This window comes from Chaetodon auriga, chromosome 8 (assembly GCF_051107435.1).
Source record: "Chaetodon auriga isolate fChaAug3 chromosome 8, fChaAug3.hap1, whole genome shotgun sequence".
Taxonomy (NCBI): domain Eukaryota; kingdom Metazoa; phylum Chordata; class Actinopteri; order Chaetodontiformes; family Chaetodontidae; genus Chaetodon; species Chaetodon auriga.
In genome coordinates this window covers 2,265,048-2,290,608 of record NC_135081.1, presented here as the reverse complement: position 1 = coordinate 2,290,608, position 25,561 = coordinate 2,265,048, and the positions used below count along the sequence as shown (strand labels likewise).

General features: G+C 41.0%; 1 long non-coding RNA gene across 1 annotated transcript; it reads left to right on the top strand.

Moving 5' to 3' along the window:
- Positions 1–8,902: 8,902 nt before the first annotated feature.
- LOC143325121 (uncharacterized) lies at positions 8,903–11,788 on the top strand. Its single transcript, XR_013077504.1, has 4 exons — positions 8,903–9,033; positions 9,767–9,934; positions 10,107–10,202; positions 10,448–11,788. It is a non-coding gene; the product is annotated as an uncharacterized LOC143325121 (long non-coding RNA).
- Positions 11,789–25,561: the final 13,773 nt, after the last annotated feature.

The following is a 25,561-nucleotide window of genomic DNA, read 5'->3' as shown; positions in this document are numbered from 1 at the left end:
AAGGGGTCCTATGTTAACATGTAACTTGGCCTGTTAAGATGTTTTTGATTTAAATAGCTTTTGATTTCGGTAAATATGACCTCTAATGCTGCAAATTAAACAAATGACAATTTTTAGTTCTTTACAACCTACAAAATGTTTTGAAACTCTGTTGTGCAAAATAATTTGAAACAGTGCATTTTGAGTTGTTTTATTATACAAAAAATACTGTTATCATTGGGAGGTTTGTTCAATAAATTTTGAATTATACTCTAACGGTTGATGACTTGAAAATTATACTGACTGTCATTTGACTATTTAGGAAAGTCTGAGAAAAATATTATTTGCATAATAATTTGGAATGTGGTGTATCAAAACCAAACATCACAGGTTAACACAATATGGCCTACTAAAGCAGGGCACAGTATAACTTACGGTAGAAGAAGTCTCCAACTCTGGCTGCTCTTTACAGTTGATTGGGTTAGATTTTTTAGTAAATCCAAAATTTTGTGAGTAAAATTTACTGCACTGGGTTACTGTCCTCACTGATACACCTGAGACAACTGCACTACAACTACTTACTCTCTTTGTTCCTCACTCTCCTTCTTTGTCTCTCTATCCATTTCTGAAAGCAAGCAAGAGAGAAGCCTCATATGTTAATGTGAGGGAAGTCATCATTCGCTCTAATGTTTATTTGCTGAGGTGAAAGGAAGCCAAGGTGACAAATGTGCTGACTGGAGTGAGGAGCATTAGCAGGTGAGGCAATGCATTAAATCCCTCAGACTCAATCATTTAGGTAATGTCCTGTTTGTTTTAGATTCACGGCTCGCACTGCCTTTTACAGATTGAGTGTGGCCAAGCGTGACTCTCAGGCCAGGATTATCCTATAGTGTTTCATGCTGTTTATGCACCGCTCCAACATCATCTGCTGCAAACCAGGGAGGAGGCAGCAAGAGTTTAAAGGATTGAGAAAGAGGTTTGTGATGAAAAAGTAGTTAAAAACTGCAGAATGCCTCTAGGAAGTCCACTCCCTCAACAATTGGTGTCTTTGAGCACTGATCCTCCAGCACCTCCAGAGGCCAGAGTTCAGTATGCTTAGAAAAAAACTTTATTTAATGTTTCCTGAAAAGGACACCATTGTTTTAATTATTATAATTGTTATAGTTGCAGATTATGAAAGGTCAAGTTTTTATATTTCTAATGACTGACAGGCATGCATAGACTTTGAGATGATTGGCCCTTGGATGCAAACATGTAAAAGCCCTCTGACATATGTCTGTAGCAGCAGCATCATTATTATCTTTTGTCTCTGCCATGTGTTACACATACCAGGGTTGGTGCCACCACAGTAATTAATAGTTTTGTTTTATGAAAACAGGAAAAATGATAACGCAGGGAAACGTGACTGTTCTTCACAAAATCCTCCTGAATGAAGCTGTTTTTATTAAATATTTTTTTAAAAAAATCATTTTTCTTTTGCATCATTGTATTAATGATGTCTCTTTTGTGTGTTTCAAAATATTGACAATGTAACATCCACTCTGACAATGTACAAATGCAGATACTTCACAAGTAATGTTATGACTTTACCACTTCACAATACCTAGCGGCCCCGCAACAGAAAGACAGTAGTTTAACTCAACTCAACTCAGCTCTATTTATATAGCACATTTCATACGACAACCGTAAAGTCAATGTGCTTCAAGATACATTAGTAACATACATAATAAAGTATTACATATAAAAACAAGCAGAACATGATAAAAACAAACAGGATAAGAAGGTATTATTATTAGCATCATTCTTAGAAGGGAGATAATAGCAATAATAATACTAATTACCAAAACAAATAAAAAATACACTTAAAACCTAACTTAAAGTTTGGGAAGAAAGATACATTTTTAGTTGGCTTTTAAAAGACTGTTAGACACTGTTGTGGCAGACCATAGTTCATGTGGAAGAGAATTCCAGAGAGTCGGACCATAATGACTGAAAGCACCATGAGCTGATTTAGAATTGATTTTAGGCATAGTGAGGAGACCTTTATTTGAAGATCTAAGGGATCTCTCTGGTGTGTACTCAGTGAGCGTGTCAACAACATAAGAAGGAGCCAGACCATTAAGACATTTAAAAACAATAAGAAGTACTTTAAAATGAACTCTGTGTTTTACTGGGAGCCAGTGACGAGATGATAAAATAGGAGTTACGTGATCAGACCTTTTAGCTTTTGTTAAAACTCTCACTGCTGCATTTTGAATAAGCTGGAGTTTATTTAATGTCTGCTTTGTCAGTCCAGCAAAAGTGAATTACAGTAGTCCAGCCTACTGGAAATAAAAGCGTGAACCAGCTTTTCAGAGTCTGACTGAGACAAGAAGGATCTAACTTTTGATATATTTCTGAGGTGATAAAAGGCAGCCTTAGAAATATAGAGATGTGCTTCTGGAAGTTAGGATCACCATCTAAAATTACACTCAAGTTCTTGACATGATCACATGGTTTTACAGACAGAGAAGTTAACAAAGATTAATTTCATTCCTCAAAGCCTTTGGTCCAACCAACAGAATCTCTGTTTTATCATGATTAAGCTGAAAAAAATTCTTCGCCATCCAAAATCTGATATCTGTGATGCACTGGATGAGGTCGTTTACTTGGCTAAGGTTATCTGTGGAGACAGATATGTATAATTGTGTGTCATCGGCACACGATTGATGAATATTATATTATATATTATATTGTTGTATTATGGACCCAAGCAGAAGCATGTACAAGTTGAACAAAAAAGGACCTAGAATTGACCCCTGAGGAACTCCGTATGGAATGCCAACCTCATCAGATTTATAATTACCGATGGACACAGAGAACGATCTTCCTGTGAGATATGAAAAAAAAAAAAAAAACACTTTAAAATGGTGCCTTTAAGGCCAAGACAGTTTTCAAGGTGCTGAAGAAGAATGACATGGTCGACAGTGTCGAATGCTGCACTGGGGTCAAGGAGTACCAAAACTGAAACCTTATGATTGTCTGTGCCAATTTTCCAGATCATTAATAACTCTGACCAGAACAGTTTCGGTACTGTGGTTGACTCTGAAACCAGACTGGCAAATATCAAACAAATTATCATTGGACAGATACATATGTAATTGTTGGTAGACAACCTTTTCAAGAATTTTCCCCAAATAGGGAAGATCTAATATTGGTCTGTAATTCACAAACACAAGTGGGTCAAGATTATTCTTTTGCAACAATGGTGTTACAATAGCATGTTTGAGACATGAAGGGAAGATACCAGGATGCAGAGAAGCATTAACCATCTCAAGGACATCTTCTACCAAACAGCTAAATACATTTTTTAATAGTAGTGATTGGGTCAAGAACACATGCTGCAGAACTGAGCTGCTGCAGCACATCTTGTGGTTCATTAGACTCAATCAGAGCGAAGTTGGAAAGAGTGCTGGCAGTATGGCATCGAGTGGAAGAGGAGAGGTCACACCCACCAGCAGAGGAAGCCACACTTACATTTCTAATAATGGAAATTTTAGATTTAAAGTATGTGGCAAATTCATTACATTTCTCTGAGGAGTGGAGCTCAGCAGGGATTGGTCTAAGCGGATTAATCAATTTATCAATTGTACCAAACAGCACTTTAGAATTGTTTGAATTTTCAGAAATTATTTGGGAAAAATAAAGTTGTCTGAATTTTCTCATTTCTTTGTTATATTCACAGAGCAGGTCCTTATACAAAATATAATCAACCTGCAGTTTGGTCTTGCGCCATCCGCGCTAAATTCTGCGGCAGGTTCTTTTTAGTGCCCTCACTCTTTCCATATTCCTCCATGGTGCTTTTGTTTTACCGGAATTTAATTTACTTTTTACAGGTGCAATAATGTCCATAATTTGTGTCACTGTATTGTTGAAATTATTGACCAAATTGTCACACAAAGAAGACGAGTGAGAATCAGACTGTACCTTGTACTGCACCACCTGACAGAGTTAGTACATCTAGCAATAAATCTGTCAGATGTTTCAGCACAGATGACCCGTCTGACTAATAGTAAACCAGTTACATATTTGGTCATTTGAGCAGTATTAAAAAAAAAATACAAAAGTGATCTGAAATACCAACATCTAGTACACACTTTGGGGTAATATCAAGGCCTTTAGAAATAACTAGGTCAAGAGTGTGACCTTGATTGTGTGTAGGACCAGCAATGTGCTGTATGAGCTCAAAGGCTGATAACATGTCAGTGAACTGATTAGCAAAGCCATCATCTGAGTTATCAACATGAATGTTAAAATCATCAGCAATAAGAATTGAATCATATTCAACTGTAATTTTAGATAAAAGGTCACCAAATTCAGATAAAAAGCCTTTTTTGAGTCTTGGAGGGTGGTACACTGTGAGCACTAGACAGGGATACACAGATCTGATTATTAGAGCAAGGTGTGTAAATGTGATGCTCTTACATGATAAAGAATCTGAAAAAATAGTAGCAACACCGCCACCTTTCTTGTTAGACCTGGTACAGTGTGAAAGTGAAAAATTAGATGGTGAAGCTTCAATCAGCTTCTTACTACCAGTTTCATCAAGCCAGGTCTCAGTGAGTAAAACACAATCAAGTTGATGAGATTTTATAATATCATTTACAATGAAGGTTTAATTAGAAAGGGATGTGACATTGAGAAGGGCCATGTTTAAAGTATGTGATGCGCAAGTAGAATAGTCAGTTAAAGTAGGTTCGGGCCTAAGATGGCCAGAGTTATTCAGAGACTGTGTCTGGGAGTCAAAGCACACAGTGGCAGGACTCACACACTTAATACTTGAAGTGTTAGAGGGAGACACAGAGGTATGGATTGAGTCTTGCTGTAGTGCATTTCAGGATGAGAATGCTATAAAGTTTATATAATCTGTGGTCAGCTGTTTTGTGCCCTTTCTGTTGGGATGTACACCATCTGCTCTGTACAGGATTGAGTTAGTCCAAAAGTAATCAGAGTTAGAGATAAAGTCATATCCTGCAGCAGAGCAGAAGTTTTTTAACCAGTGATGTAGACTGAAAAGTCGACTGAAACGTTTAGAGCTTTTGGAGAGAGTTGGAATGGGGCCAGACAACACACAGCGTTTTCTCATACTCTCAATTGTATAGCACAGAGACTCAAGTTCTGCAAGCAATTAGCTGGAATTTCTCATCATGAATTCATTTGTTCCCACGTGTGTTAAAACAATCTTAACAGTGGGGTGTAGGTCAATGAGAGTCAGAATGAGTTCAATTAAGTTGACTGCCTTGCCACCGGAGAGACAGTAGGTAACAGCGCCAGGTAGAGTCAAATACCTAATGACTGAATCACTTACAACCAAAATCTCTGGATTGCTGCTTACCACACCACTGTTGTAGACGACTAGCTTCAGCGGAAGCTGACTGGCCGCGCTAGCCTGGTTAGCTGGGCCAGCATCAGCATCAGGCGTGCTCGGCAGACCCAGTGGTGCCGCTACCAGGCTGGGGGGGGTTGATGGCCGGCTGGAAGGCGGGGACTTGGCGCGGCAGCCGGAGCTCTGGGTGCTGGGACAGAAACGCCATCACTGTCCTCCAAAAAGGAGGAAATATACACTCGAGGATGCTTGTCAGATGGAGAGACAGCGCTGGTGCTTGAATTACTGCACAAAAGATCTGCGCCTTTTTGAAGCAACGCTAGCCTTGCGACTCCCTTTGGCATAACCTCCATTCAACAGTGGCGAAGGCGACGTTGGTACATCAGCCAGAGGAGCAAAGAAGTTAGACAGTTCCAAGTCCACAGAATCATCCTGGGAATCGTAGAGGGGAAGGGAGCGTCTATTCTTGCCTTTGACCGAGGCCCAGGTGAAACAGCCAGGAGACGGGTCATCTGAAAGTGTTACCCCTGCTGGTAGACTGGTTGACTCGATGTACTCCAACGAGGATATCCTGGAGCAGAAGTCGTCCTGACGCTGGAGAAGGGCTGAGATGAGCTGCTCAATGGAGGCTAACTCTTCCCTAATCTGAGAGATGAACGAGGAGGTGACCATGCTTCAGTTATTTAAATCAATTAACTGTAAGTATAGATTTCTTACTTTCTTTACTTCTTATATTCACACAAAACTGATTAGACCATCACTCCAGAAAAATAAAATGTGCAGTAGCATAGTACCATCATTACTTCTGTCAATGGACTGTGAGGAGCAGACGCCGCTATTTTCCTTAACACTCAGAGGGCTATAATTTCTTTCAAGACACACAATACAAACAAACCATCAAAAATCTTTAGCACAGACTGAAACTAAGTTAATCACTAAACTAATTTGTGGTACGAGAAAAGTTCTCTTATTCCAACTACTAACCTGAAAACCAGGACAAAATGCTGAGGCGGGCAAACATGACTGCTCTTCCCAAAATCTTGCCAGATAATGCTGTAACCAGGAATTTGCAGGTGCACTCAGAAAGCCCCAGAGCAAAACAACAGACATACACTGACCCCTAGTGTAGGTAGGCCCTGGCGTTGTTGGGGCATTTTCGTCACCAAGTCTTGCTTCAAAGATGCATGTAATCATTCATATGAATTGAATAATACATCAAATGAAAACAAAATAAATAAATAAATAAAAATTACCAAATTTTTGGTGGGTCACACAAGCATTTGGTTGTATGTGTATGTGTGTGTCCATGGTTGTGTTTGTCTGTAGCTAATCTTGCATGCTACTGGAACCATGGGCCTGATAGTTTTTGTGCACATTGGTGACTGTTTGCTTCAGGACCTCTTGGATTCACAATTTCTGAAAAGGCCATTTTATTGACTGCTCTGTTTTATGCCCCCAAATACTGCTGACCCCTCACTCCTCTTAACCAAAAAGGAGGGGCCACAAGAAACTAACAACTGCTTCAGTTTGCCCCAACATACACCTAGTGGAGATCTACATTCCACTAAGTGCAGTCTTGTAGTTCAGCAATATTGTGGTGCTTAAACATAACAATGCAATTGTGGCATGACAACTGTACCTGAACTTGAGTACTCTCTCCAAATCTTCCCGCCAAAGCAGATCTACACTCCTGCCCACAAATATCACAAAAAAATGCTATACGGCACTATACAAAATATCAAAAGTAACCACCAGAAGAAAACCTGGGATAGCTTTTATTTTATTTTTTTTTTAAAGCAGATCTGTTTTGCTGTCACTCATAATGTGACAACAATTTTAATGTAGGCCAGCTGTCGCCTTAGTATACACAGTGCTGCTGTATTAAGAGGGAAAAAATAAATCTAAGACATGGTATTGGCAGATACTTGGTATAATAAGATCAGATGGGATGAGATAGCATCACAAATCCTTTATTAATCCCAAAGAGGGGGGAATTGCAGTGTTATAGCAGCAGAAGATATATTGTAATAATAAGAAGCATCAGTAAAAAAAAAAATAAAGACTCAATAAATAAATAAACAATATAATATGGATTCAGACCAGAATCAGGCACAAGACTGAGGTTGCACTGACTGATGGTTGACAGCTATTGTAAAGTTACTGTAACTAGATTATCATCTGCACTTAGCCAGACCGCTGATTGTGAAACTTTTCCTTACTTATTGATATAAGTTGACAGGAACTACTGCCCTTGTACATATTGTCTGTTTTTAAAGGTGTGATTGTGCACAAAGAAAATCTGTATAATGTAACGGAGATAATATAGCTACATAATATTCAAATTTATTTGGCATATGATAGTGCGCATGCACCGACTGTGCATGCAGCCTGTTGCAGTCGCTCCTGTTTCTTCTCTTAGTTTTACAAATTCTTTTGCTCTATTCTTTATTATCACCACCTGCAATTTTATGACCGTCATCTTGAAGCTGTGCCCTCTCCAAACATGTTGGACGAGAGAGTTCTGGTTTGTTTTCTCACTTTGGAATTGCTACTCTCATTGGGACACAGCACCGATGTGCAGCGCACTGTTTACTCCAGAGATCAGCTGATCGCGCTGAGGCCGGACGGCTTGTCGGCCAGAACATCTGAGATCCCCACTGAAATCTCGAGAAAAACGCACAGAGGATGCAGGGGAGGACAGAAACAGCTCGAGACAACTGCAGCTTATTGAGAAGAGGAGATATAAGCCATGTCTCCCCTCTCTCATCATGGGGAACGTGAGGTCACTGGCAAATAATGCGGATGAGCTAACAGCACTCACCAGGAGTCAGAGGGAGTACCGGGAGTGCAGTCTGATGTGTTTTTCGGAGACATGGTTGCATCAGGACATACCCAACCACGTCTACATCAGTGGCTTTCAGACTGTTTAGGCCGACCAGGATTGCACTGAGAGTTGTAAGCGTAAAGGAGGGGGGCTTGCCGTTCTAGTCAACAACCGATGATATAGTCCTGGTCATATTACCATTAAGGAACGTATCTGTTGCCCGGACATTGAACTGCTGACTGTTGGGCTCAGGCAATATTATTTGCCCAGGAAGTTTTCACATGCCATTATCATAGCTGTTTACACCCCCCCCTCTGCCAACCCGACGTCGGCATGTGACGTCATCCACTCCACCGTGGCCCCTCTGCAAACTCAACACCCAAGTGCATTCATCGCTATCTCGGGTGACTTAAACCATGTCACCATGGCACCAACGCTGCCCAATTTCACTCAGTATGTGAGCTGTCCTACAAGAGAGGAGAGAACCCTGGACTTGCTGCACTGTAAGACCGAACAGTAAAAGCTGGTCAAAAAAGATGAGATGTATTAACTCTAAATTTAAAAACCAACCATTTCAACACAAACGGGCTGAGTTATTTAAACAAATTTCCAGTTTTAAGTTTACTGTCATTTACTACTTTGATTATTATGATGTATTGTACTCAAATCATCTGACAGCAACTCTTAAACCACGTGATGACGTCACATACGTCCGTACGTGCTTCGACTTGCCTGTCCGCCATTACTCTCACTCGCGCTTGCGGAGCATGCTAAACGCCAGACCTGACGGAATTGACCCGACTGCTACGGTGCTGACAGTGCTGACAGCCATTATACTTATGGTTTCCTTGGTCGCCCTGCTCTGGTGAGTAATTTCTTGGTTTGCATTTCATAATTTACGTTGAATTACTTTGTTCATTAAATGCATTTTTCTCAGCTCAAACCTAGTTTAAGCACTTGAAATAAACCTTTTTGTTAACGTTAAATGAATACTCCGACGATTTGTGAGTTATGCCCTTTTGCTGTATTTTTCATAGTGAGACAACATGATCAATATCGTCCTGTGGCTGGCTGCGAGCGGTTAGCATTGCAACGGAATTTAGCTTAGCTTAGCTAAGCGAAAACACGTGTAGTCGAAAGGAGTCAGTAGTCGGTGAGCAACAGGTCCACAGTAGACGTATCTGGTGTGTGCCTTCGTGTATCAAACTTCTTCCAAAACTACGAAAGAAGATTTTTTTCGAATTAATGTTATTTTTTATTTTATTTTAATCTCTTCAATACGAGTCCCTGTACATGGGACTGCACAAGATGCGTCGGGTAAAAACGCTTAATGCACTCAAAATTGAGTCACAGGTAATACAACACACATTTGAGCAGATGTATTAAATTTAATTCCTTTGTGTGGCTGTGTCGGTGAGAACTTAAACAGTCTTACTCTAATGTAGATTAATTTTTCTCCAAAAGCTAACAAGTGGCCATAGTATATCAGTGTACGGGCATTAGTGTGTCAGTTTCCATTGCCATGCGTCTTATTTTTCCTTCTCAGGAAGGACACACACAATACTCTGATTTAAACAGTCATTTTATGTTTTTTACAGATCTGTGCAGAGTTTCACAGAATCTCAAACATCAATCTGAAGAACTGCTTCTATGCTGAGTTGGATCAACACGCCCCCCGTTTTCTGAGCCTGTTCAGGAAGAAAGCTGCACGCACAGGGAAAGTAGCAGAAGTCCTCAGTGAGATCTTCAGGATTTATGATCTCCAGGTACGTTGTGTAAGCTTCTTGGTGCTTGATAATGATGCTACAATAGTTTTCTTTATATTTGGTAGGACTCTGACCTCTAAAGACATAGGAGGGCTCATTGTTATATTACAGTGTTGTGTGGCTATGCTGTCTACCAGCCATAGTAAAGCAAGAATATGTTTTCACACCCAAGGAACAAGTTGACGTCCATGTCAAACGTGCCGCTGTCCTCCGTGCTCTCCCTGCATATTTGCATGAGGATGACTCTGGATTTCTGAAGCAATGGGATGTAAGTACATTATGGGATGTCAGTATATTATTTTTGGTCAAAGAGTTTTTATTAATTAAAAATTTCAGTGAATATGACACAAGTAAATTTGAAAAACTCAAGGGATATGTTTCTTTCCAGAAAGCATGACCTGGTTACTCAAGATAAGAGCTTGTGAGAATTTTTGCATAGTTCAGTTGAAAGAAAATTATATGCGCGCTGGGGCAGTTTGGGGTCACAGGTAACATCTCTGTTCTTGTCCGCAGATGTCGCAGTCTGATGAACCAAACATCGACGACATACCAGTTGGGCTCCTCTTGATCAGTGCCAATTCAACAGATGCTACATTCTTCTGCCCAGAGAGGACTGCAGTCGTGCTTGAGGGTAACATGGTTATTGAGCTCCCCACATTCGCTGATGCATTTGTCATGCTTTTTGCACTGATTTATGCGCTGCATCTAAGTTACCCAAAAGCCTTGGCCAATACATTTGACTTTACCCAGAAAGTCTTGATGGGCCTGGAGGATGGGAAGCTGAAGCCTAGGGTGTTGAGCCTTAAAAATGCCATTTTGGCAGTGGAGTAATTTCATATGTATGGACAAACAAAAACAAGGTTGCTCCTTTACTTGATCCTCCTCTACTTGATATATTTGCACAGGATGCACTTGATACCCTTTATTTTTCTTTTTTGAAAATCTCTTAGAGATATGTTTCTGCAGTATTCTCAGTGAATTTTGAATGGCTACAGCAATACAAATATCTTTTTTTGGAAAACAGTTTATGTTTTGGAAGTAATGTAAAACAAGTAGCTTCTTAGTAGGGCATTCATTTTTGCTATACTGTCTGTACTGCTGTAGCCATTTCTGTGGTATAGTTAATGTATGAGTGATGATCAATGAACAGAACTGTTTATGATAATATTGGATTTGAAAGGGATAGTTTGACTTTTCCTTCCTTCACTTCATGTAAAAAAAAAAACACTTTTGATGCACAACACTAATGGTGAGGATGTCATGCCAAAAAACCCGAACTATCCCTTAAGTGATTTTAGCGATTTTAAGCTCTTCAAATTTTTTTAACTAACCAAACAGATATTACTGTCTGTTTATTTTATCAATAAACAGTTTTCTTGATTGATTTTTTTTTTCTCCCCCCAGAAAAATTGTGTATTTGTAAGATCACGTTTGTCCACTCATAGATGTGGTAGTTCTTTCCTCTGGCCATTTCCTTAGGCCTTTGCACTGTTTTATAAGTACTACCAGTACTGTATTTTTGATGTTACTGTTGGAGTGTTTGTAGTGTATGGAAGTGAATAGGGTTGGCGATATCCTATATACGGTTGCTTTTATTTTTATATACATAATGGTTATGGCAATATTGGTTTACTATAATTTTGGCATCAGTGTGATGAAATACTTGGATTGTCGGGTATTTAAAACCACAACATTTTTGTTTGGAAATTTTCACAATGTATATAAGTATCATGATAAAACTTACCTGTACCGTGAAAGGAGTTTGTCCACTTCCAGTGTTAATCCTCTTTCCATTTTCTAAAGGCACTTGCACTGTTACTTTGCTGTTACTTAATAAAAGAGTAACTTGTATTTAAATTGTGTTAATCTGTTTTTAATGTTTACTCAAAGTATGTTTGTATTTTGTAGTCAAAGCTACTTAATACAATTTGTGTATTAAGTTTCATGTTTCTTAACATGGAACTTTGAGTTACAACTAAGTGAAATATCTAAGTATATTGAACTTAAGTAAGTTGAACATTGTCTTGCTAAGAAATTAAATGTTTTGTGTTAAACATAACAAATATGTTTTAGTTAGTTCTACTTAATTTTAATTAGTACTCTGTAAACAAAAATACTGAGTAGAAATAACTAAATTAAGAATTGTTTCTTAACTTAAAAAATGTAGTAAAAAGTACTTAATCAAATATGTTTACTTAACTTACAAAATTGAGTAAGTGTCACTTAAAAATTTTTATGTAATCAGTTACAACAATTTTTTTGAGTTGAATTAACTTATCCGGTTTTACAGTGTGTATGCTAATGCCAAGGATGTATACAGCTGCCCAGGGTGCTCAACGCCTGTGCCCCCCAGCTGTGTGGAGTTCTTCACCATGTCTTCAACATGAGCCCAAGTCTCCAGAAGGTCCCATGCTGTGGAAGATGTCGTCCTCGTTTCTGTGCCAAAGACATCACAGCCCGGGACCTCAAAGTACTACAGACCTGTGGCACTGACCTCCCACATTATGAAGACCCTGGGGAGACTCGTTCTGGAGCAGCTCTGGCCCATGGTCAAGCCACTCTTGGACCCCCTCCAGTTCGCCTATCAGCTCTGACTTCGAGTTAAGGACTCCATCATCTACCTGCTCAACCATGTCTACGCCCACCTGGACAAGCCGGCAAGCACTGTAAGGGTTATGTTTTTTGACTTCTCCAGTGCACAACACTGACGCTCTCTACAGGAAAGGCCAGAGTCATCTCTATTTTCTGAGGCGACTGAGGTCCTTCAACATCTGCCGGACTATGTTCAGGAGTCTGTCGTGGCTAGTGCTATTCTCTATGCTGTTGCATGCTGGGGCAGCAGGCTGAGGATGGTGGATGCCAACAGACTCAAAAAATTGATCTGCAAGGCCAGTGACGTTGTGGGGATGGAGTGTGACTCTCTGACGGTGGTGTCAGAGAGGAGGATGCTGACTAAGCTACGGACTATCTTGGACAACGTCTCACACCCACTTCATGATGTGCTGGTCAGGCACAAGAGAACTTTCAGTGAGAGACTCATCCCACCGAAATGCAAGACTGAATGGCACAGGAAATCATTCCTGCCTGTGGCCATCAAACTGTACAACTCCTCCCTCCCCTTGAGTTTGCAGATGGACTATGGCGGAGTGAATGATGTCACATGCCAACATCGGGTTGGCAGAGGGGGGGATGTAAACAGCTATGATAATGGCATGTGAAAACTTCCTGGGCAAAATAATACGGCCTGAGCCCAACAGTCAGCAGTTCAATGTCCGGGCAACAGATACGTTCCTTGATGGTAATATGACCAGGATTACACCATCGGTTGTTGACTAGAAAGGCAAGCCCCCCTCCTTTACACTTACTGCTATCAGTGCAATCCCAGTCGGCCTGAACAGTCTGAAAGCCACTGATGGAGACATTGTCGTTGGGTATGTCCTGGTGCAACCATGTCTCCGTAAAACACATCAGACTGCTCTTTCGGTACTCCCTCTGACTCCTGGCAAATGTTGTTAGCTCATCCGTCTTATTTGCCAGGGACCAATTCTTACTGTCCTGTTAATGTGTTTGTGTGTGTGTGTGTGTGTGTGTGTGTGTGTATATATATATGTGTGTGTGTGTGTGTGTGTGTGTGCACTGATTTTCATTTATTATTGGTCACTTGTTTGTTTCAGTTGTGCTACGAGACTGACTGTGAGGAGTTACTTCTTTTACCACCAGGTATGCAGTATTGGTTATTTAATTTCCATGTAACAAAAATAACAGTCTGTGAATGCCGTGTCTGTTCATTTTTGAGAAGTCCATGTGCGAGACTGACTGTGAGGGGTTACTTCTTTTACCACCAGGAATAATAAATGGCTGGTTGATGCTAGTGTTGTCACGATACCAACATTTTGGTATCGATACCGGTACCAAAATGTATTTCGATACTTTTCGATACTTTCGATACTTTTCCAAATAAAAACAAAACACAATAAACATCATTATTGACTTTATTTTATTGGAAAATCTAACTATGCATCAGTAAATAAAATAAAATACCACAAAGACATGCTTTTCTAATGCAATGCAATTTTTTATCCGCGTTTAGACGAGCGTTCTCAGCAGGAATTGTTTGTTTATACGAAGACGCAAAAGTGGGCGAATTCGATTGGATATGCATGCCTGGCCGCTAGGTGGTACTGTGATAGAGCACCTATGACGTGTTGGGGCATCCAAAATTTGACACATGTAATTGTATACATGTCTCTGTTCGCCTATAGTATTCGTATACATTCTATACAATTGTTGAAATGACTCTTGTATGTTGACTACAGCTGCTAGCACAGCTTTAACATCGGTGGGATCCACGTAGTCAAACATATTGTTTGTTGTTGTTTTACCAGCCGCGTTGAGTGTGACGTAAGGTGTAGTTGCTATGCGACGTGACGTGACGCGACGTGGTTTTGCGCCTCTTGCCGTTTAGACAGAGACGCAACCCGAGTCGTCTTCAAAACTCTGCACTCTGGAAGGCGTCTTCAGATTTTTGCGGTTTCAGACCTCGACGGCGCCGTCGCCGTGTAAACGAAAGGCACTTCCGATAAAATATTTTGTCGTTTCCATTCGCAATCGTCTTCGTATAAACGGGGTCTCAATCTCTCTCTGTCTTCAGACTCCTGCTCCGTTTGCAGCTTCACGCTGCTCACTCGGTCGCTCGCTCACTCGCCGGATCGCTCGCCTCGGCTGAAATTACAATGCGGTGACGTCAAGCGGCGACGTAAAAAAAAAAAAAAGGTACCGGTCCCATCCAAGCACAGTATAGTACCGTTTTAAATGCCTCAGTACCCCGGTACCAATTTAGTACCGGTATACCGAACAAGCCTAGTTGATGCTGAAAGTGATGGTGGTGGTGTTGCTTTTTATACAACACAACACAACAGAGGGAGAGTACACAACCGCTACATCAGCCTACCTTGACGATTAGTATTCTTTGTTTTAAATCTTAAGTTCTGTACCTGCTGTACAAAATCAGATTCACATTAGCCTGATGAAAAGCTAATTAGTAGACTGAAATCTTAAGTATCGACAAGAAATAACAAATATTAAAATAGTTCAGCACTTCCACTCTCATACTGACTTCATTTTAACCAGTAACTGAATTATTTCCAAAATCTCAGACATATTAATACACTCCATTACCATTAGCAATCATGCTCCCATCTCCCCCACCTGGATAAACCATCCTTGCAAGAACAACAGATGGCCATTCAATGCATCCTGACTTGATGACCCCGACTTTGATAATTACATTAAGAGAGTGGGCTTTCATCTTTGAGATAAATTATTTGCCAGAAATAGCACCATCACTATACTTTGGGAAACAGGGAAAGGAAAAATGACATCATATTCCACACAGAACAAAAAGAAAAGACAATGAACTGCAAATATCCTTGGAAACAAATATTAAAGAACTGAAGAAGATAGACACAAATAATCCCAAAGCAAAAATCCAAAATGATATGCAGAAATAGAAATTTCAACTGAATGACATAGAGATAGGAAAAGTTAGTACTTCATACACAAACTCAGACGTACAAAAAAAAATCTTAATACAGAAATGACTGTGGAAAATGTCTGGCCAACCAAATCGTGCAAAACAAAGAAAAAACAACATTTCCAGCGATAATGAATTCATCAGGAAGGATCATGCAGACAACTGAAGAAATAAATAAGACTTTCCAAGATTTTTATATCAGTCTATACATACACCAAGTCAAGATAACATTGACAAATTCCAAAACAACGCTGATTTACAACAACTTGAGGAACCATTTACACAAACAGAATTACAGAATGTACTCAAACTCATGCCTAACAATAAATCACCAGGACCAGGTGGTTTCCCTGCTGAGTTCTGTTCTATTCCCTCCCACTATTACAGATTAACAAATGGAATTATAAAAAATCCCAACTTCCCATACATATGAACACTGCTACAATCTCTCTTTAGCTAAAACATGCTAAAAACCCCCACCTCTCCATCAAGCTATCACTATCTCTCATCAATATAGGCACAAAAAACATTAGCAATGCCCAGCATTTCGAATTGAAACTGTTACCCCATCTATCATCCCCTTGGACCAAACTGGCTTTATTAAAGGAAGACACTCACCTAACAATCTCCACAGACTATTTAACTTAATCAACTACACATCTCATACAGTTTACCCACAGCCATCATTTCACTGGATGCAGAGAGGACATTTGATGAGGTAAATTGGGAATTTTTATTTTTCTACAATAACAAACAAAAAAAAAGAAAAAAAATGGTTTCAGTGAATCATTTACGCTGTGGGTGAGGGTTTTGTACACATTACCACATTACCATGATCACTACCAATTCCACAATGCACCACATTGCACAGGAGTACAAGGTAAGGATGACCACTCAGTCCATCTTTGCTCGCAGTCTTCATTGAACCACCTGCAGCGGCCATGCTTCAAAAACTAAACATCACAGGAATCCAAAGAAACAATACACGCCATAAGATCAGCCTTTATACATACAATATTCTGCCTTAGCTGTGAAATCCTTCCTCTTCATTACCTAAAAAACATTCAACTCATAAAAACTTTCTCTAAAAACTCAGACTACACTCTCCAGAGGTCTAAATACACCTTTGTCCCACTCACCCCAATATGTGGGGTACGGTAGCCCCTTGTGTGAAACACACACTCTGTGAAATTATGCTCATTTCATTAAATTTAATCAGGCTGTGTTCCAGTGGCATTGTCACTTGACACAATAATGGCTGTTTGGATATCTCAGCTACAGTATAATCTGCCATGTCATGTGCAAAATTTACACTAGCACTGTAATTGGAAACTGTGTTTAAAGCTTTTCTGCCCTTAAAACATGTAGAGACCAATATGCAGCCGCTCTGTTGTTATGTTTTCAATTTCATGTGCTCGAGAGAAACTTAGTGACCCAGATGTTACACTGTTCCTGGTTCAGGCAAAGAAAGAGAAGTTTGCAGGCCAAAAAAAAAAGATTATTTAGCATTACAATTTGGGAAGATGGATAGGATCATTATTTACTTACAAGTCTACTGCCCGTGTGACTGAGCTTTGGAAAAGCCTTGGAAAAGGAGTAGCTCTAGAACTTACCCAAACAAATATAATACATGATTTCTGAGGGATCTGTGAATCTCTGCTCTCCTAGTTGGATGGTCATGTTTGACCTCTACTTGTCCTTGCAGAAAGTGTAATTAATCAAGCCTGTCTGTTGCAGTGCCTCAATGCTCTATTCCTGCACGATGACCAGTTACCTGCTGTGTGCACAAGGCAAATCCTCACACACAAACAACCAGTCGATATAACATCACAACATCTGTGTAAAATAGTTATTTAAGCACAAGCACATTCAGTATCTCTCTATCACTATCATACAATATTTGACTTAAGCTTGGCAAGAGCTTTTGCATTGGCAAGAGTTGTGTGGGTCAGGCCAATCAGATCTTGTCTGTATGCTCTGTGGGTTGAAGTGATCACAAAATGCACCCTGTTAATGTTAAAACAAGCAAAAATCAGTGCAATCCAGTGAGTACTGTCTGCACATCAACAATACAGAAGGCAGCTCATGTAGCTTGACTTTGGTAACACTTAACATAAATACTTTACAGACTGCAGCGTATTTATGGTGTTATGGTGTACCAGTACAGTATGTAACAATATATATATATGGCATTGGCTGACTATATTTAGTTTATTATGGTGTATGAACTGTGAAGTTAAGTAGGTTATTATAGATAAAACTCACTGCTCTGTCGGCATCTCACCTGTCATTCTCCTCCTGGGTGGAGACACTGTAAGTTTGCCAAAGAATTCCTGAGCATTAAAATTTTTCTTGACCTCATTGCAGCTTCAATGGCAAGCATCTGCACCATTCTTCTCTCCCACCTTGAATCCTCCATTAACACCAGTACAGTCAAACGCATCATGGTCTCTGCTTGGCTGAGAACATCCAGCTACACATTTCCACTAAATCTATTACCATGAAAACTCACCCCACTCTGACCAACTGCCTCATTGAAATCAAATCATGGATGCAAGCCAACTTCCTCAAACTAAACTGTGATAAATTAGACATGTTCATTGGTCCTAAATCCCTCACCAAAACAGCTTCTGCCTCATCATCAGTAACTCCCCTCTGTCTCCCTCCACACAATCACAACCTCAGAGTTATTTGGCAATCTTTCCTTTTAACACCACATCAGTAAAATCACTAGAATCCATCCATGCCTTTATCACATTCAGTTGACCAAAATTGACCACTCCTTCCTGCAACCTCCACTCCTCTGTTGACAACCTTGTTAGCCCGGTTCTTTGTTGGAAGCCCAAGAACAGTCTGAAGCAATCTTCAGTTCACAGTCAAAGTATTTATTGAGGTCACACATAAAGTAATGCAGCGCTGGTCTCAAAAAGTCAGAGTTCCCTGAGGATCTCAGCCACAATGAGCCCAGTTGTCATACAAAAGTTCACATTTATCATGTTGGGTTTGACCAACCCAGTACAATAATCAGATATACGTTACAGAATATAATTGGTCAAGGCGTGACTGCCAGATCTAAATGCAATAGACATCACAAAAAGAGAAGAGGAGACGAGACTGTCAACAACCAGTGTGCCACCTGCCTTTTTGTTATGAGAAGTGGCTCTCACCAGCCATGTTATCCTTACGGCTCTAGGCTATGAAGGACATCCATGTAAGCTAAAGATCAGAGCATGAGAACACATGAAATGACCAAAAAGGGCCTGATCATTACAACCTCCTGTCTACACCACACAGGACCAAGTACTGGACCTGGGGTGACAGAGCCACTGCATTCTGCTTACTTCCTATGAAACACTTTCTCCAAAGTCATCCAAAAAGCACATATCTATCCATGTTAAATCACTAATCAAAACTCACATTTGCAGTTTGTTTTTAACGTATGATTAATGTTGTGTGTTATATAGTATTTTTAATGTGTTATTCAAAGTGTCCCTGAGCACCCTGAAAAGCGCTCTATAAATAGAAATGCACTATTACAGTTTTGTGTCAGATATATTTGAAGTTTTAACAATAAAATTAATTGTCTATTCTGGTCATGCCTTACATTGCCCACTTCTGATTTTTTATACATTCAGTTGGTTTAGAGCACTCTCTCATGTCAAAGGCTTGGTCATGATGCTTTATATCTGAATTCATTTCTGTCTTCTTTGGTCTGGTTTCATGTTCTCTGCATTCTGTGAAGGCTGAATGGGGTCCCTTCACTACCACACATTTTTTGAATCACAATGGCAAGTGAGCAGTAGTGACAGTGAATTCCAATTTTCCTCATGGTGGGGCCTCAGATGATGGAAATTCTAATGAATAAAAGATAATCATTTCAGCAGAGCTTTTGTCACCAGTGTCAGCTCATTTTCAATTATAACCCCAGCATACTTTCCACCTCTGTGAATGCATTATGCTCAATAATATTTAAAGCTCCCTCTCAACCAACACAGCCACTGAAAATGTATTGTCACCTTAGGAATTCCCTGACAGGTGGGTACATATTGTTCCCATATTGAGGATCCAAACAATCTATGTTAATGTCTACACATTTCAGGTGCTGAGCATGAACATTCAACTGAATGAGCTGAAGGTGGGGCTAAAGAGTCTAAATAGTCAAAATAATTCATGAGCATTTCACCAATATTGTTTTTTCTTTTTCAATAAACAGTGAAACTGCACTGAGTTACCTCAACAGTTGAACCCAGTTTGGTTACTGGCTGTCTAGATTCTGCTGTATCTGCAACTCTTCTGAATTTAATTTCATCATTTAATCATCAGAAATGGAACACACAGCAATTATAGAATCACTGATGTCAGACTTTCACTTAAACAGTGTATAAGCATACTTTTTGATGTATTATCATATTTTTTTTGTTACACTGACTAACTACTGGGGATGAGCGAGTACCCCACTATCTGTATCTGTTCAACCATCTAAACTATCTGTATCCATATCTGTACTCAGAGTGGGCGTGGCCTAAACCGGAAGTGTAAATCGGTACATTATTTTAAGTCTGAAATTGATATACACTAAAAATATTAATATAGGCTACTTTGTGTGTTCAGCTATATGTGTGTATGTGTGTAAGTGGTCTGTAAGACTGTTTATTTTTTAATGATCTGTGTGATTCATGCAAACATCCAGTGATGTGACAGGGAAATATTGTATATGTCAGCCTTGTTCACTGTATTCTTCTCAAAAGCACCGCGTTCAGTACGAGCAAAGTTTTCCAACTGACTTTATAACACCAGCCAAACTAAGAGCGAGCGGACGGTAAAAAAAAAAAAAAAATGACCGGAGTGGAGGCAGTGACCGACGCGACACGAGCTGTAGACTTGAAGCAGGCTGGCACGTGACATGTCTCCAATGAGGTGTTAAAAATGTCTGTGAATACTGGAGACAGCTGATCAGCGCAGTGCTTCAAGGCAGATGGGGAGACAGAATCCGGTCCAGCTGCTTTCCGGGGGTTCTGTCTCCTGAAGAGTCTGTTGACGTCCCTTTCATGGATGGAAAGAGTTGTCACTGAGGTGGGGGGGGGGGGGCCTTTAAGGTGGGCATTGGTGGAGGTGACTGGAGCTGGAGCTGTTCGGAGGTGTCGTGGGGGATGGTTGCTGGACTGTCCCTTTGTCTTTCAAAGTGGCAGTAGAACTGGTTCAGGTCGTTGGCTAGGCGTTGCTCATTGACAGAGTCGGGGGCTTTAGGCTTGTAGTTAGTGATCTTCCTGAGCCCTTTCCAGACAGACGCAGAGACGTTAGCTGAGAACTGGTGTTGGAGCTTCTCAGAGTACAGCCGTTTAGCCTCTTTCACCGCCTTGCTAAACTTGGCCGGGCTGTGAACCAGGGTTTGTCATTGTTGTAACTCACCCTGGTGCGTGATGGGACATAGCAGTCCTCACAGAAGCTGATGTAGGACGTCACAGCCTCCGTGTACTCATCCAGACTGTTGGTAGCAGTCCTGAACACATCCCAGTCAGTAGAGTCCAAACACGCCTGGAGTTCCTCCACAGCCTCGCTGGTCCACTTCCTTGATGTCCTCACTACAGGTTTGCAGAGCTTTACTTTCTGCCTGTACGCAGGAATCAGGTGTACCATGACGTGGTCAGAGTGGCCCAGTGCAGCACGGGGGACGGCGTGATAAGCATCCCTGACTGTGGTGTAACAGTGATCCAGAATGTTCTACTCTCTGGTCTGGCATCTACCAAGCCAGTATTTTATTCTGCTACTTCCAGTGGGGCAGGGGGGCTATGCGTTAGAGGGCTACGCCTGTACTTATAGAATGTTGTATTTCATAAAGGCTTTTTCCGCTAAGAACTGTTGCTATTGGGTTGAGGGCAATGCCGATGTGGTCAATACCCACTTTGACAACAAGGTCCCCAAGCATACACAACAGTTTACAGCTCAATAATTCAAAGCTTAATAAGGCACGGAGGCACTGGCTGTGCTGCAGTTTTCACCATATCAGTCTTTTGTGGAAAAAAAATGGGCCGAGTGACATTACACTCCTTCTACACAGCCCTGCCACTACAGAAGGGTGGGACAATAACAATGGACCATAATGGTCTCCCACACAGCTCACTAAACTGTGTCATCTGCCATCAAGCATGTTCAAAACTGCAGGAGTCAGGGACTCAGACACATTATGCAAATAGAAATGGATGAAAGGGCACAGAGAAGTCCAAGATGCTGCTGCACAGATGTCACTGTCACTGTCATCCCCTGGATGAGGATAATGCTCTTGTGGCATGCACCCCAATGTCCTGTGGAGACTCAATGTACTGTAGGCTTGTGTGAGAGCATCACACAGCTTTGTAAGTGCCCTCTGTAATAAACAAACAGCTGCATTTGCTGCAGCTTGATGTGTATAAAACATACTGAGACAAATAGTGCATTGGGCAGAGTTGGTGAGATGCTTCTTCTGCATCATTTCTGTGGAAAGAAGGAAGAGGAACTCCACGAGTAATAATTCTCAACCAAAAGGAGTTTGTTGACTTTAGGTGTACATGAGGCACTTGGCTGTTAAATTGTCCAGAAAGCCAGGACGGTGAGATTTGCAGTGCACATTGGTCACTCACCCTCTTAGCTAATGTTCAGGCTAGGAAGAGGACAGCATTTTTTAAAATATATTTTTGGGTATTTTTTAGCCTTATTAGATGGAACAGTATGGAGTAGAAATGAGGGATTTAAGAGAAAAGGTGCAACAAAGCAGCAAGCATCACAGGTTGGAATTAAACTTGGGCAGCTACAGCAAGGATACAGCCTTAGTACATGGGGGACATGCTATACCAGCACTTTCAGGACTGTGGACAGCTTCTGATATGTCCAGTGTTACTCTCCTGAAGGGAACCCCTATCAACAGCGTTCAGCCCCGTGGGTTCAAACATTGAGTCTGAAACGGGCCATGCTGTGATACCACCACTAACTGACCCTGAAGAGTGGGAGCTTGGTGATAATTTATGTATTTATGGTCAGTAATGCACATTTTAAGTGAATATGACGTGAACATGCTCAGTGGGAGCACAAGTGGACTGCCTGAGCGGAAAATACTTTAGAGAAAAATGGTTGGTCCTGAAGAAGTTTCCTTGGCTCAGCTGGATTCAGACACATGTTCCCTGTGTCCTGTCATTGTCAGTGATGTTGGTGTTCGTGAGGTGGTTCGGCAAGTGTGTTGGGCTAAGAGGAGACTGGCTGGTGGCTCTTGCTGTGACCGTGAACTTGTTGGGTTGCAGCTATTGGAGGGGGGATATCTTGGTGCGAGAAGAGGAGGTGCATGCAGAGGTGCAATAGCAGCTGCGGCTGCAGGGTACTTCTCCTTGGAGCAAGTATCTCAGTGCTTTGATGAAGAGGTGTGACTTTACTACAGAAAGTGAGTCTCTTCAAACTTTGCACTTCCTCAGCTGCTTCGTGCAGATTATCCATGGCAGTTTGGAGGTGTGATCCTAACAGTGCATCGGGGGGTATGGAACAATCTTCCAGGTCCAGCTTGATTTGAGGGGGAAGCTGAGACATGTGGAGTCAGCTATTACACTAGCGGGCCATTATTCTGGACAAAGCCACCATTGAAGCCATGATGAGAGTCAGGATGGCCATCATAGCCTTCCTGATGTCCATGGGCAGCTTCCAGGAAAAAGCCTTGGGCTTAGTTGCTATGCTAGAGATAGCAAATGATACCGGCAAGATGTTGTTCTGTGGTGCAGTCACCTCAGCTTATACTGGTGTGAGTGGTCAGTGAGGTGAGCATGTGGACTTCAGTCTGTCGAGAAAAGTTGTCTTGGGAAGTAAGATGGAAGCTAGAAAACTATCAGTTCTCTCAATTTTCTGGTGTTGGAAAAATATCATCTTTATGAACAGCCAAACCTCGACGAGTAAGGTCACAGCAGAGGTCATCTGGCCACTGGCTCCTGGTCATAAACAGCCCCATCTAAGTGGCTGGAAGCAGGTGCCAGCTGTTCTGTCAGCATTGCGATGCCCGTCATATCTGCTGCTTTCCTAATGATTTCCAGAAAATCCCACAAAAGGCCTTTGGCAGCTGGCATATTGCTGGCAGATTTGCAGTTGAGTTCCTAGCCCAGTCTCCGTCACTGCTGCCTTCCACTTAGAGTGCTGTGAAGTACTGGCAGGTGTCCTGAAGAGTAGCTAGCCTAGCATGCTCAGCACTGAGGCAAGTCTCTCAGCAGGAGTTAGGATCTGCCAGCAGCATGGAGCCGGTTGGACAAGCACACAAGCAGAAAGCTTCAGAGTGCCTAGCTTCTTCTCTTTTTTTTCTTCACAGCTATTGACTGCTTGATGCTGAAGAAAATTTGGGAGCAGAGCTCAGATCGGGACAGTATTATATAATGTGCATGAGCACCTGAGAGAAGCAATTGCACAGTGTACAGTGGCGGGAAAGAAAACCTTCACAACTGCACATACACACTGGGATAAACCCAAAAATGACAGCTATTAGAAAGCAAAACCCATATGAAATAGAACCAAGCCTTGTTATTTGTGAGGATGACAAGGACAGAGCCTTAGGAAGGACTTGGTTAAGTCATGATGATATGGCCACTGCACAACAGAAAAAAAGAAAAAAACACCAAAGACCCTTCTAAATACAGAGTACACCAAGTACTGAACTTGGCAAGCTGAACTCAGGAGTCCAACCACCCAAGTATAGGACAACACCGAATTCAATTAGTAACTGGAACAACAGTCATCTGCTAAGGTAGGGTAGGGTGAAAACACTTCCAGGCATTTGGAGAATTATTTTTTAAGTCATACAAAATGTCATCTGTGACCAATGATGTTTAACAAGTCCACAACACAAGTACAGATAGGAATGTTTCTTGCGAAAGGTTTCAAGCTTTCAAAGAAAATAAAACCTTACTGTAACTGTAGGGGACTTCAACATGTGTAATGAAAAAGCATCTGTTCAGGCCTTATGGTTCAACAGAAACTAGTGTCAAATATCAACTGATGTTCAACAGCATTTGAATACGATCTTGATAATGTTGCCTTGAATGGTAAATCTTGTACCCTGGCATCTTGCTAATAACAGCATATCTCTGAAAATTGCTGCTTTACTAATTCCAATAGAACTAATCACAATATCGTTTCATTTTGATTTCATTTGGTTCCATTATAACCACAGGGAGAAAGACAACTCATCTTTTTTTTATGCTGAAAGCCAGATGGTTTGGTCTTCTCTTAAACACACACTGTCTGCCTCCCACTCCCACCTCAACGAAAGAAAGAGTCATTTGACAAAGCAGCCTTTGACATTACATCTTAATTCCTCAGTAAATACACTATAGAGCAACAACACCTGCTGTCCTCCACTGACAATCCTCCCCTGACGAGCACTGGGAAAATTTTAGAAAAAGCCTGTATGTAGTCAGGGCTCATTCACACGTCTGTGTTTATGATTCCAGCTCATTATTTGTAAGAAGAGCCTGTCAAACATCACCTTGCAAACAGGACTGTGTGCTGAAACAGCGAGAGAAAGACAGCGGCACTGCAGGCGACAGCAGTATTTTTGGAGGTGTTGTTTAATGTGTCAAGGTCAAGTGAGAACCCTTACTTTGTTTTTGCTTTTTTGTTGCTCTGATTTGATTCACAGAAGAGTTCAGCCTCTCAGGAAATTGCACTGCTGCAGCTTTGAAGAGCCCAGGGTCATCAGAATTTATTTATTCCTTAATTGGAGTCTTCTTTGGCTCACTAAACCTTCACAACCTCAGCAACTCTTTCAGTATTTTTTTTTTGTTGTTGTTGTTTTTTTTCTTTTCTTCATTTCCTTGTGTTTTCTGATGATTTCTGTGGGGCATTGGGGACTTGTTCCTCTGCTGTGAAGTCAGGGGACCAGAGGAAAGCCTCAAGCTCTTGACTAATAAACTAAATATTGAACTTTCTCTTGCTCCTGCTGAGATTATGTTCAAAATTTCTGCCTCTTGTTTGTGTTGTTAGCAAACTTGTGCTTTTATTGTCTGCTCTGCCTTGATAATTAGATTTTGTGTCTGTGTATGTGTAGGTGTGAGAGGGAAAATCATTTCAACCGAACCACAGAGAACATGCAG